The 14,596-nt window shown below is 35.0% G+C and overlaps 1 pseudogene across 1 annotated transcript; it reads right to left on the bottom strand.

Moving 5' to 3' along the window:
* Positions 1-9,233: 9,233 nt before the first annotated feature.
* Positions 9,234-14,537, bottom strand: LOC104750720 (phosphoenolpyruvate carboxylase 4-like; annotated as a pseudogene). The gene is made up of 20 exons (XR_015585490.1): positions 14,332-14,537; positions 14,057-14,220; positions 13,857-13,971; positions 13,672-13,749; positions 13,519-13,587; positions 13,359-13,437; positions 13,194-13,270; positions 12,990-13,085; positions 12,691-12,832; positions 12,477-12,593; positions 12,306-12,376; positions 11,951-12,187; positions 11,706-11,831; positions 11,507-11,608; positions 11,273-11,419; positions 11,064-11,162; positions 10,867-10,955; positions 10,617-10,743; positions 10,331-10,536; positions 9,234-10,213 (listed from the first exon to the last, which is right to left on the bottom strand). The product of XR_015585490.1 is annotated as a phosphoenolpyruvate carboxylase 4-like (transcript).
* Positions 14,538-14,596: the final 59 nt, after the last annotated feature.

Genomic DNA, 14,596 nt, shown 5'->3' with positions numbered 1-14,596 from the left:
CATTTATGTGAAAGTTGGTCCACTGTTTCTTCTCTAAAACTTTCCTTTAAAGCAGGCGGTAAATGATCAAAGAGACCAATTTTATGATGGGGGCATATATAAAATATTTATGAAGATTGGACACTCTAAAGATATACCTTTTGTGATTCTACCATTCGACTGAAAACACTAGTTTTCAATGACTATGAATCATCCCAAATTTCCCGTTGTCATAATTCAAACCATAGCTACAATCTGTATGGCTATTTTGCAACTGACTGACTATTTTGAAACTCAAAAAATATTATAAACTAAATTTATGAAAAAAATTACGACGACATCATTTGGTTAAACTGCGATGGATATAAGACTATCGGGATCGCTAAATATTTGCAACAGAAACACAGTCGTGAACATACTATGAAATAAATTCATAATTGTAATCGAAATTAAATTTGTCAAATATAGATGAAAATGAACGATGGGGTAGTAAACCTGTCACAAACTAATATATATAGAGACAAAAACCACACAGTAGAGAAAAACACGACCGATCGATACTAAATGTATCTTCTTCATTTTTTTTTTGGTAAATTACTAAATGTATCTTTGTCTTTAGTCCTTAGTTGTTTACCTTGACCGTTTGAGCGCTCAATACTATTGTTTGGATATGCGACCACGATACCACTTTGTAACCACACTTTTCCATGGGTCTCATGTGTTTTGCGGCATACTCCAGATCTATGGGTCCTCCGTTTTGTCCAATGATCCATTCACTATTCCAGAATAAATCATAAGAGTTTATGATTTGGCCTACAGATCACTAGCTAAGAGATATTTTGTCTCAGTTTTTCTCATTCGCATAAAAGAATAATCCAACAAATTTTTAGGTTTGTCGAAAAGGAGATGGATATATCTAGTAGTGGTGGCAAATTAATGAATCTAGGAGATAGAACAGTAGGTTAATCTTTTATCCAAAAAAAAAAAACAATAAGTTAATCAAATCAGAAAATTCTAAATCATGTGAGAGACTACAGCTAAACCTAATAAAATCCATTTTGTAAGAATAAGATACCATCCTTTAGTAGTACAGTCTCTTTGATGTCGTAAGAAAAATATAGGGCCGAGCTCTAGACTATATATAGGGAATATACCCGAACGTCGAGCTATATATATAATGTCATATGCTCCTTGATCTTCGATTAAGATAATTAGAGAACTTCTATTTTGTTGATGAGATATTAACCATCAAAGTTAAATATGAAAGAAAGGTACTGTAAATACCGTATATATACACTATAATTAATGAATTTGTATAAGTCTATATATATATGTGTGTGTGTAAATTATTTGTTAACAATTTATATAATTTTTACCTTTAAATTTTTTTTTTAATAATATTCAGAATTTCAATTAAAGTCAAATGTCGTAAGTAAAATGTATAGCCAACTCATATCCACATCGAAGTTCTATATATGGTCATTTGTTTTTTGGTTTTGATTGTTAAGAAATATGGTCATGTTTGTTCGAGGTATAGATTGATCAACCAGCTATAAGTTTTTGAACTAAAAGATTGTTGTAGTCACTGCAATAATTTTAATGTATGGAAGATAATATTTGGGAGTCCGAATCAACGTAGCTAATATTTTGATATAAATGACCAAAAAGGCGCAAGGCATATGCCCTTTGCATGGTAATTTATCGAAGTCTAGTTAAAGTATATATATATATATATATATATACTTATTTAGGTAGCCACCTTCAGGAAAGTACGTGTATCGGTGTATGTCGCAGAGTCCTTTATTTAACTTTTGTCAACGTGGATGTATACACTGCTAGATTGAATTGTTTATATTTTAAAAGAGTAACAACGATGGCTAACTTACTTAGTATATGTGGAAGCATATGCTTCAATTTAGGCAGCGATGGATTAATTAATTAGTCTCCCTTTGCATGTGTCTTGATTCGAATTCTTACATGCCTATGTGTTTAGAATCAAATTATCTTCGAATAGTTGAGAGGAGAATATATGTGTATACACACACACGATCCTCCCAGAGAAAAAGGTTATTTTGGAGGTATTTTACGATTGTGATGTATTTCTACTTGAACTAATTCCATGTGTTTGGACATTGTTCAAGATACTATTCATTATGTCATGCATATATATATATTCTTCTTTTTTACATTGAAAATACATGTATTGTCCATAAAGTCTTCATATGTTTTGCCTGCCAATTTTTCGTAGATATATTTAGTATTTATATTTAATAATATGCAACATAATTATAGTTGTATTGTATATAATGGAAGCTGCATCGTTATTGTGATCTTACCTAGAGAAAGATGTTGTCAATTTAATATTGCAATTGAAAGTTTGATATTATTCTCTTGATGAAGCATCCCTCCTAAAACTAAGAATTTTCTTTTGATATGGGGTTGATTTGTATAATATTTTAATGCATGTGAATCTTAATTAGTTGCACGTCTGTTTCAAATAAATCGGAAAAGAAGTATATCCATATACATTATTACACTTAGCCTTCATCAAAGCAACGCTTGGTTAAGCTAAAATTGATCTAAAGAATCTCTCTAGTACTTTATATATTTCTCAAATGTTATTTAAAAGAAATTCCACATAGTATATAGCAAACTCGTTCGATTCCAGATTGGCGAGTCACGGGGATCTTATTACCAAGGATCGATCAGGGATAAAGAAAAAAATATATACTACAATTTTATTAATTTATGTAGTATAGAATATTAAAAAAAGAAATATATATATATATATATATATAGATATAGAGTAAAAATGTGAGTATATGCTGAAATTAAAATAAGTTTTCATAACCATATTGATAGTTTTTTTTTTTCCTTTTTTGGACAAATGTATGATAACAAATTAATTTTATGAAAACTGTTTTGTTAATTTAGGAGGAAAAAATGGATCATGTCTTTCTCCGAAATCCGAATGTTCTCTATTATAAAGACATGTGAATCTAAATTGCTAAAGGACAAGAAGAAGAATCAGTTAACAGTTTTTTAAACCAAAAAACTCAAACATTTAATAACGAAATGGATCCAGAATATGAATATATACTTTTTCATCTCATCTTGTATAATTTATTTGGTTTAGAATACTATGTGAAGATTATGCCTTATCTTTTTAGTATAATGCCGAGGATAATTCTGTTTGTAAAACCTTTTTGTACATCTAATTTTATCATATATGTTTTTTCGCATCAAATTATACTACCCACATTATAAATACATTAGTTTTGCTTCTAGTCACGTACATCATACATTGAAGAAATACCCTTTACTACTATTATGTGTCACAGATTAAATAACTAACATGTAGTCGTAAAGTAAGTCTTCAACGCATAGAAACATTTGTTTAGCTTTAAATCCATCGTAAAAATGCAGTGGCTTTGTGATGGATTTGAAAGACAAAGAGCAAAATCTGAAAAAGACTTTTGTATTTGCTTGACTGATCTTAGTTTTTTACATTTCTTTTATATACAAGTATAGAACAGCGTAGAACTACTAAAGCAACCTTATCTTCAACCTTATTGAGCTTGCAAAACCTTGAATTTGTTTGGATCGGAGTGGAGCGTCTTCACCGTACTAACGTTTCTCTGTTTTGAAGATGAGACTGATTTGGTCTTTGTCGTTTTGTTCTGACTTTGACTGAGATAGGTTTGGGCTTCGGCTGATATTGAATTGTCGAGCCCCAACAAGGTTTTTGGGTCTTTATCTTCTACACTCTCCCTCAAACTTGGAGTGGTTGTTGTCGAAGCAGCAGACACACCAATTTTGCGTGTAAGATCATCAAACATTGGTCTGGACAATGATTTGGTGAAAATATCGGCAATTTGAAGATGAGCCAGAATGTGATGTGTTTCAATGAACCCCAGAGCCACTCGTTCATGGATGTAGTGAAAATCTTTATCAAAGTGTTTGGTCTTGTTGTGAAGAGCTGGATTGACAGAGAGATAGACAGCTGAAAGATTGTCACAAAATACCTTTGTTGGTTGATAATGAGGAATGCCTATGTCATGAAGCAGAGACGAGATCCAAGTGAGTTTTTTAGCAACAACTGAGAGGGTTATGTACTCTGCTTCGGTTGAGGAATTAGACATTGTCGGCTGTCTTTTGGCAGACCAAGATATTAGTGTGGATCCTAGCAAGATGCAGAATCCGCCAGTAGAACGTTTGATATCCTTGCAACCTACATAGTCACTATCACAGAAGGTTGATAGTGTAGGGTTACCATGCTCTTTATTGGGAGACCCATTTGCCGAGTGCCTTTTACATATCTTAGGATTTGTTTTAGCATATTAAAGTCTGAGTTAGTTGGAGTATGCATTCTCTGGCAAACAAAATTCATAGCATATTGGAGATTAGGGCGCGTAATATTTAAGTATTGCAATTTACCAGCCAAGCTCCGATAATAGGTAGGTTTGGAGAATGGTCTTGTGTCGGGTTTGTCAAGCTGCAGAGGTAGTGGTGATGGCATTGGATTACAGTCTGTCATTCCAGCTTGATAGAGGATGTCTGAGTCGTTTGATGCAGAAACAAACCATCTTCGGTTGTTTCAATCTATATGCCAAGAAAATAGCGAGGTGGACCAAGGTCTTTCATGGAGAACCGAGAGTTGAGAGACTTTAGCAGTTGATGTAGGAGTTGTTGATCATTTCGTGTGAAGAGAATGTCATCAACGTAGAGCAGTAAGACAAAAACTTTCTCACCTTGATGAAGGGCAAACAGGGAAGGATCCGTTGTACTACAAATAAACCCAAAATCAAGAAGGAAGTTACTGAAGGTGTCAAACCACTCTCGGGGAGCTTGTTTTAACCCATAAAGAGTCTTTGTGAGACGACAGACATGATTAGGCTTGTCCTGATCAATGAATCCAGCTGGTTGATACATGAACATTGGTTCTTGCAACTCGCCATGTAAGAATGCATTTGAGACATCAAGTTGCTTGATGGGCCATCCATATGTCATTGCAGTATCGAGAACAAGTCGGATAGTGGCTGTACGAACCACTAGACTGAATGTTTCTAAGTAATCCACCCCTTCTTCTTGACCAAACCCTTTTGCAACAAGGCGTGCTTTCAACTTATCCACTTCACCATCTGGCTTTAGCTTAGTCTTGAAAACACACTTTGAATCCAAGATATCCATATCTTCAGTTGGAGGAGTGAGGGACTAGGTATTGAGAATATAGATTCACACGCAAAGACGAGTAGTACTGTTTTTGATGAAACAAGGTTTCAGAGGAACTTACATTTTGTAATGCAGAGGTAGGAAGCATGTTGATGATGTGATTGGCTGTGAAGAACGCTTCTACCCATAACTTCTGAAGAGTATGACTATGAAACATAATGGACATACCAAGTTCAACAAGATGGCGATGCTTCCTCTCTACAATGCCATTTTGTTGCGGTGTATAAGGACATGAGATTCTGTGATGTATACCGTCTCACTGAAATGTGCCTTTAACCGATTGCTTGTAAATTCACCACCGTCATCACTCTGAAACTCCTTTATTCTAGTGTTAAGCTGATTTTCCACCAGTTTTTGGAAAGCAGTAAAGACAGTAAAGAACTCAGACTTGGCACAGAGAGGATAAAACCAAGAGAACCGAGAGAACTCATTAACAAAAACCACATAGTATTTAAACCCTTGTTTGATACAACTGGCGAAGGCCCCTAAAGATCACAGTGAATTCGATCTAGAGGGTTTAAAATACGAGAATCAGAAGCAAAAAAAACTTAATCTAGAGTTTTTCCCCAGCTGGAAAGGTCAAAAATGGAGGATGTTCTGTTCTTATTAACTTAAATGTCCTTGCTGGATTGAAGTTGCTGGAGAATCTTGTTGTTAGAGTGTCCAAGTCGATGATGCCAAACCTCTTCACTAGCTGCACATTGTCAATTGGAATAGAATGTCTTAACCCCTTGGTTCTCTAACACATACAGACCACTACTGCAATGGCCCCTCAACACTAATTTCTGAGTATTTAAATAAATAACACATACTTTATTAGCATCAAAGAATACTCCACACGGATAATCATCACAAAGCTTGGACACAGATAGTAGAGATTTATTTATGTCTGGACAGACTAGGACATCATTTAAGGGAATGGTACCTTTCGAGGATGAAATAGTGGTGGATCCAGTGTGAGTGATAGGTAAGAAGGTTCCATTACCAACCTAAACCGTATCACTCCCAGTGTAGGCACCAGTAGAGTGGAGCATTTTGGTAGAGGAGGTGACATGAGCATAAGCACCAAAGTTTGGATGTCACTCCTTATCTGTGTCGTCTGAGATATGGAGGGAAGAGAAGGCTTGAGGAACCTCACTTTGGTAGTTGTTGTCAAACCTGGTGTAGCATTTGATGGTTGTGTGCCCTACACAACCACAAATTTGACAGACTAGCCTTTGTCCTGAAGATTGAGAGGAGAACTGATGCTGAGAGAAACCTTGACCTCTGGTTGAATAGCCTCCTCTTCCTCTGCTTTGATTGAAACGACCACATCTTCCTCGTTGATTAGGAGAATACTGTGGATCACACGGATTTGTCTTTTGATTGTTGAAGAAGAGATGAGGCGTGGCAGAGTCTGTATCCTCATAAGACTGGAGCTTACTGTCGAAGCCTTGAACTTTGGAGATAACATCATTAAATGTCAGAGCCGGAACGTTTTTCAAGGAGCTTTGTATCACCGTCACTATTGGGTCATATTCTCTGCCTAGACCATTGAGAAACCCAAATATCTTCATAGACTCATCAACAAGTTTTCCAATGGAGATAAGAGAGTCACAAATGGCTTTGAACTCCCGATAATAGGAAGAGAGGGACTTATCTCGTTTGGACAGAAGTTGAAGGCTCCAGCGAAGATAGAACTCCCTGGTGACACTGCTCGTGTTGAAGTTCTTGGCAAGGGAGATCCAGATCTGAAGAGAAATGAACATACTGTGGACATGGCCGAGGACTTCTTCTGACAGAGTACTGAACAACCAAGATCTGACGAGCTGGTCGGTATAGAACCAAGCTTCATACTCAAGATTCAGAACTTTGGTGGTGATTTCACCATTGACGACGAGACGTGTTTGGGCTGGAACCGTGACAGCTCCATTGACGAATCCACAACAAGTAGTTTCAGTGTTACAGAACTTGAGACATGAAATTTTTCCCGGAAAGGATAGGTTGTCATTGTTTCACCTGTTAAGGTTTACAAAGGCTCTTATCAGTGTATGGACAACTATCTCTCGAGCGCAGGTTTAGGTTCGGCCTCAATGGGAAAATAAAATGGAGCATCTAACAACGTATCTTCACAAACCAAGAACTACGAGATCACCCTTTTCATTCTGGGGTGGATACCATAAACGGATTTGAAAGACAAAGAGGAAAACTTGAATAAGACTTTTGTATTTGCTTGAATGATCTTTAGGTTGTTACATTTCTTCTTTTATATACAAGTATAGAACAATCTAGAACTAATAAAGCAACCTTATCTTCCAGCTGTAGTTGGTGACTCATCATATTGAGCTTGTAGAACCTTGAATCTGTTTGGATTGGAGTGGAGCGTCTTCACCGTACTAAGGTTCCTCTATTTTGAAGATGAGACTACTTTGATCTTTGTCATCTTGTGCTGAGTTTGACTAAGATGGGTTTGGGCTTGAGATGATATTGAATTGTCGAGGTCCAACAAGGTTGTTGGATCTTTATCTTCTACAATGATGATAATTAAGATAGACGTGCATGCGCCTAGACATCTTCTTATCAAATAAAAAGACAATATAATATATTTTATGATTGTTTTACGTTACTCTTATGATGCAAGAGTTGCTATTAACTTTAGTATAAAGATATGTTGCAAATTGATTGATAAAACTGCAATTACATCGATACATTTAGTGACTACACTGCCTCAGAAAGTAATTGCATAATTTACTATCTTTTTTTTTTTTTTTTTTTTTTGGTCAAAACATACTATCTTATCTCATAAGATTGATTGTCAAGTGTTGAGATGAAAAGTCCAAAGCTGGTGAATATGTTGTAATTTTGGACAAACTGGTTTGTTCTTACAATTTGTTTTCGTGAAGTAATTTTTGCATAAGTAAAATTAATTTGATTTCAAGTGGTTTAAATTCTAAGGGCATATGTTATGGATTCTAGTATTGGAACTAGACTTAATATTACTCTACTCATCGGTCAGAGCTACATTTTAGTTAGAAGATTTAACTCGATAAAGTGACCAATATATATATATATATATGTATATATGTATTTATGTAAAAGGCAAAGAAAAAAAGATGAACCAATAACCAACAAAATTGGGTTCAACATTTTCAACGAAAGCTTTTAATAAACTATACATCTTTTTAGATTAATATGTGTGTAAGAAAAAAAGAAGAAAACATAATTTCTAATAGATGTTATTTCATTTTAAGCTACTTTATCACTTCTTATATATTATTAATAGTAGATAAAAACATAAAATATATATAAAGAATTCTGAGGAATTCTTCCACTTCTCAGTTCTTATACAAATTTCTATTTAAGGATCTCAAATAATGATACTCTTTCTAAGAGCAACTTAAGAAAGCAAACAAATTGTTTGATTCGAATTAAGAAAACAAAAACAAAAAACATATATGTTAAAAGGTAATGATGTTATAATATAACGGGGTTTCTTTGGATTAGTAACACTAATGAAATAATAATATTCAAAAGGAATATGCTCTTGGGTCATGCACTCATGTCTAGTAAAGTCTTTTTAAATTAATTTAGACATGTAAAAAGGCTACATACAGTGTTTTGAGAAAGAAACTAAATAGTAAAAAGCAATTGAAACTAGAAGCTGAATCATAGAGACTAAAGTTACTTTAAACCCAAAATTTTGATCCGTCAACCTTCGGCCACAAGTTGGTAGTGGGTTTTAGACATGAAAAGGTCTTTCTAAACCCACATTTTCTTTAAACATCTTTATAATGACAGTCGACCAAAAAGGAAAAAAACAAATTGTTTAGTGTTGGATTTTTATGCTTCGTTTTGTTGTACAAGACTGAATTTTAAATTGGAAAAAGAGTTCAAATCTATAGTTCTCGGGAAGGATTTTCTATTCAAGATAATAATATTTATAAATTACAGTAGTTAAAAAAATGTATCTATTGTAACTATTTCTGAATATGTATAATATAATGAGTTACTTGAAAGATTGATATAAATTTGATTAGTAAAGTAGTAGTTAATAGCAAAATAGAATTTATAAGAATAGGTGCCTCAAAACCTGAATATCAACAACATCAATACTTGGTCCAACAACAACATAGCAAAAAAGATTTTTTTTTAATATATATCTTGTGGATCACGGAACCGAGGTAAGTGTTGTGGCATGTTAACCAGTGTTTCTCATTCCTGCAGCGATACCATTGATTGTGATAAGCAAAGCATCCCTAAGCTTATTGTTATCTTCATCACGTCTTAGCCTCTTAAGAACTTCAACTTGCATCATGTTCATTGCGTTGAGATAAGGAAGTCTACTCTCAATGAGTTTCTTCAAGCTCTTATTGTTCTCCAAAAGTTTCTCATGGCCACTTATCACAAGAACGTACTTCTCAGTAGTCAAAAGTTCCTTTCTTAGCTCAGTGCCAAGTCCTCTTCTTTTCTCAGAAACAAGTTGTTCATCGTAGTGTTTGGTTATGGGGATGTCTGCTTTAGCTAACACCATCTCTATAAGGTCAATAGTTGACTGAAAAAATGGCCATTCTTTATACATCTCTTGAAGATCATCCGCGTGGCCCTTCTCAGAGACACCTTTTAAGCCAGCCCCTACACCAAGCCAAGCTGGAAGAACAAACCTTGTTTGGGTCCAAGCAAAGACCCAAGGGATAGCTCGAAGATGTCCTATGCCACTAGAACTCTTTCTTCGCGTAGGTCGGCTTCCTATGTTGAGGAAACCGAGTTCCGCTTGTGGTGTTGCCTCTTGAAAATAAGATAGAAACTCTGGGTTTTCATACACTGTGCTTCTATAGTGTTGGCAACTTATTTTGGAGATTTCTTCCATTACGTTTCGCCATTTTTCCTCTCGAGGTGGCTGAGGAGGCTTTAAGGTAGCGAGTAAAACCGCAGTTGTGTATATTTCTAGTTGCCTAACAGCCGTTTGTGGTATCCCAAATTTAGCTTGAACCATCTCACCTTGTTCAGTTGAACGCAAAGAGCCCTGGTCAAACCAATTCAATCATTATCTATATAATCTAGTTTTTTTCAATGTATTTAATATGGTGATATCATTAGTACGAACCAATATTATGATCTATCAAAAAAGTTGGAAACTGACCATTACAGAGCCTGGCGGTTGGGATTGTATAGCGAGATAGGTCGGTCCACCACCACGACCAATGCTTCCTCCTCGTCCATGGAACAATGTGATTTTGATTCCAAATTCATTACAAGCAGCCACAACATTTCTTGAGCTTTGTAGAGTTCCCATGCTGCTGTAAACCGTCCAGCATCTTTTCCTGAATCAGAGTATCCAACCATCACCTGCAAGTAACATTGTTATTTAGAGGCTCCCTTAAAATGTTTGTAGTTCTTTTAAATGTTTGAAGTTACCCGTAATGTACCTCTTGGTGACCGTTGTGGTTCTTTTGTACGTGTTCCCTATACCAATCGATTGAGAATAATTTTCTTATCGAAGGACCAGCGGCTCTTAAATCATTCACCGTTTCAAAAAGAGGTACCACTCGCAGCCTATTCAAATAAATAGATAGGACTAATAAATGTTTAGGCTACTCAAAATGTTACTCATACAGAAGTGACTGCTATAAACAAAGCATGTAACAATGTAATATTTTGGTGGAGATTTGAACTCACGTTCCACCAGGGCATGGTTTTCCATGTTTGCTAGTTATAGCAAGTCGAGCATCTTTTTGCAACAGCTCCACAGCGAGGACATCACTTGCCTGCAAGTAACAATACAAATCAATGTCATTGTTTTCTTTGTTGATGAAAATGTTTATAAATAGTCCACCCATAACTTATAGCTACATTTTCATTTGGAGAAATCATACATTTGAAGCCATAGAAATAACATAAGCTCCAAGTGATTCACTTCCAAGCTCAGCAGCGACTCGGAATGTGTCCAATACTTCTTTGACGTCAGGACCAACCTACATAAATGAAGAAAAAAAAAAAAAAACTAACAAGTGGTTAACAAAACTTGAGATGACTTTCATATTGTTGTTCCTTGTAATATACGCAATAGATATTTCATTCTGACCTCAATATATGGAGGAACAAGAGGTCGTTTCCCTTTCAGTTCTTTTGTTAAAAAATCTAATTTTTTCTCTTCATCCCATTCACTATAAGTACCCATACCCAAGTATGTTGTAATTGCATCTAAAGCTTCCGAATGTCTTTCAGATTCCTAGCAATTGAATCACAAATAAATTAGAGAAATGTTATCACTAACTTAATTAGAGGACAGAAACATGAAAATTTAGGAAAAATTCACCTGACGTAAGTCGAGTTTTACCAAAACCATTCCAAAGGTAGAAACTCTACGAATCAAGTCAGCGAGTCGACCATCAGCTAGTACACTAGCACCAGATGATTGCTGAGAAAAATGAATGATGTTATATTATATAAAGATGATGGATTTTCATAGAAACGCCATATATATATATATGTTCAAATGGAGTTAAGTTTGTTACCAAAGATTCGTAACAGAGGAGCAATGGTTCAAGAAGTTGATCTGATGTTTCGTAAGAGTTTAAAGGGTCATAGTCACAAGGAAGACCCTCAATTAGGAGTTCAAGAAGTCTTCTTGTCTTCACAAGCTATGATCAGAAATCATTTTTTTTTTGAAAATCAATATGTATATACATAATTCATCAAAAAAATGGTTCAAATTTGATATTATATTATTTTGATCAATAAGCTTATATATGATCTTTACCTTTTCTTTTACTTCTCCAAGAACAATACGATAAGGAGCACTACTAGCTCGTTTAAGTGGAGGTGGTTCTAGTAGCTTTTGGAAACTAGTCTTCCCAACCTGAGATTCCGCAAATAGTTTCCTTTGGAAAAGAAGTTGAGAGGTAGATGAGAAAGAACCTCGGGAAGTAAGACCAAGCTGCGAACCATTGTCAGCTTTCTCCGAGTCGATTTTCGAAAAGCCTTCTTCATTATGCTTCTATATTAACAATAAAAAAAGAAACATTTATCAAAATAAAAAAAACTTTTCAAGAACGGAGCAAGTCAGCAAACTATGTTCCATACTTCCATATACATATGTAAGCATGCTTCCTTACCTGAAGATTGGGTGGCATATAATCTGTCGTCGTAGCAATTTCAAATTTGGTATGTTGTGATTCACCAAATTCTGCAATACGATGAGATAGAAAAATATGCATGCGTGAAAAGATTCGTAGTCGTAGATGTTGGAGTAATTTTTTTTTTTTTTTACAAAAAATATATTTTACCAATGCAAGAAGGTAAGTGAGCTCTAGGTGGAAGCTTTGATGGCAGGGATGATGAACTTTGTAATTGGTTTGAGTAGTTTGATTGGCCTCTGTCAGAATGTTGTCCAGAACTTCCTTCTGAGGGAGAAAACATCAAAGTTTTAAGATTTAAATTAAAAAGAAACTATACTAAAAGAAAAATAAAGATATTGTAGAAATTGAAGCAATTATATACCCTTTTCAAGAATTTCATCTGCTAATCTTGAAAACCTGTCACTACATCGATCCGTAGACAATTCGAATCTTAAGCTATCAACCTCTCTTATGTAAAGATCGATAGCCATCCACCTAGACAAGAGAGATACTTCTTTCGTTACCTGAACAAATGATATCAAAACATCTAATATTAGAAGTGAGATGTGAACTAGAGTTATAGATATTAATGACCATGATCTAATGTATTTATGTATTACCAATTGGTTTTGAATTTGAAACCGTAAAATATAACATTAAAATATCAAAATCAAGCCGAACCTTTGCCGTTACATTTGGGTTTCCATCTCTATCACCTCCCATCCAAGAACCAAATTTTATAGGAGTGCATGTTAGTGGAAGTGGCTTCCCTGTGAACTAAACAAGAGCATACAAAGTATCAATATTGTCTTAACGTAAAGTAACTTTACTAGTAGTCAGATTTTTCCAATATATTCTAGAAATCTAAAGGTAAAGATATAATACCTTCTTCAATGAATTGCTAACACGACGCAGGTAATGTGGTACAGCTTTCCAAAGGGATTGCTCAACAATGTTTAGACCTGGTGAATTAAAATATAAAAACAAAAAAGACTGGCATGTCAACTTAATATTTTTTGAAATTTACAAACTAGAATAGATATAACGTACCAGCTCTAGCTTCATCAACTGGAGTAGGTTTCTGACGTCTAAGCTCATCAGTTTGCCATAGCGAAGTTATCTCCCTGACCTGTTAGTATAAGTAAGTCTTAGTTGATTAGTTATTATGCTGAGAAAATCTATATAGGGAGGATATTGAGGTGGAGAGTACCAAATCTTCAATGAGCCTTTCACGATCTTCAAGGCTGAGATCTGATCTAGTGTTATATTCTAGAAGATGCTGCAAGAAACATCTAATATCAACTCTCACGTGCTACTAAAGATAGAAACATAAACATATATGTCAACATCATTAGAAACTTACAGCAATTCTAACATGCTTGTACTGCAAGGTTCGTCGATTAATTTGAGTAGGATGAGCAGTAAGAACAATTTCGACCTCCTAGAGCGCCATTAAAACAATAGTAACCAGTCATATATCAAACTGGGAAAACGAAACTTAGATTGTGTGAAAAAACATATTAAGACCAATTAATGAAGTTGCTAGACCTGTTTGCAAACAGTTTCGCAAAGCTCGTCTGGAGAAATTCCACTTTGCAATAGCTGGCTGAATATATCATCACATGATCTTGCAAGTTGTGTAACGTTACGAACTTTATGCATTCTGAAAAAAAAAATGTATATATATTCAGAATCCAGTATGCATGTAAATATTTTTGTTCTAATGTATTTGAATAAAAAACTATGACCTGTGATGAGTGTCTGCAATGCCCATCAAGTTAAGAGAATGAGTGAATGTACGAGCCAATGTTAAGGCTTCCTCCAGAGGCATTTTGGATATTTCACTAGTCAGTTGCTTCTCCAAAAGGTTTGCAGTATCCTCAATACCAGCCAAACGCAAATTTAACGCACTCTGAAACAAACAATGTGAGATTCCTAGAAGTGATTTACGCAGATAAAAAAGGGAACAAGTAATCGATGAATTGTTAAAGCTTATAGAAAATGAATAGAAAGAAAACAAAACCTGAGCAAGAATCCGAATGCGTTCGACTTTTTCCATGAATGAATTGCCGACTTCCCTTTGTAAAACGTCGTGGAAGAGGCTACCGAGCAACTTGCAATCATCTTCGAAGCTTTGGAATGAGATTTCCTCAGCGATATCGTCCGTCGTGTCCGTCATTGTGTGGATGAAACAAAGTGAATGGTTGAAGAATGGGAGTGTTAATTGTAGTGATCAAAGTTAAAAAATTTCGATGATTGATTTATGGTACGTTTGTTTAGGTATAGAA

Source organism: Camelina sativa, chromosome 16, assembly GCF_030686135.1.
Source record: "Camelina sativa cultivar CO46 ecotype springtype chromosome 16, ASM3068613v1".
NCBI classification, from domain to species: domain Eukaryota; kingdom Viridiplantae; phylum Streptophyta; class Magnoliopsida; order Brassicales; family Brassicaceae; genus Camelina; species Camelina sativa.
This window is presented reverse-complemented; position numbering and strand designations above follow the sequence as displayed.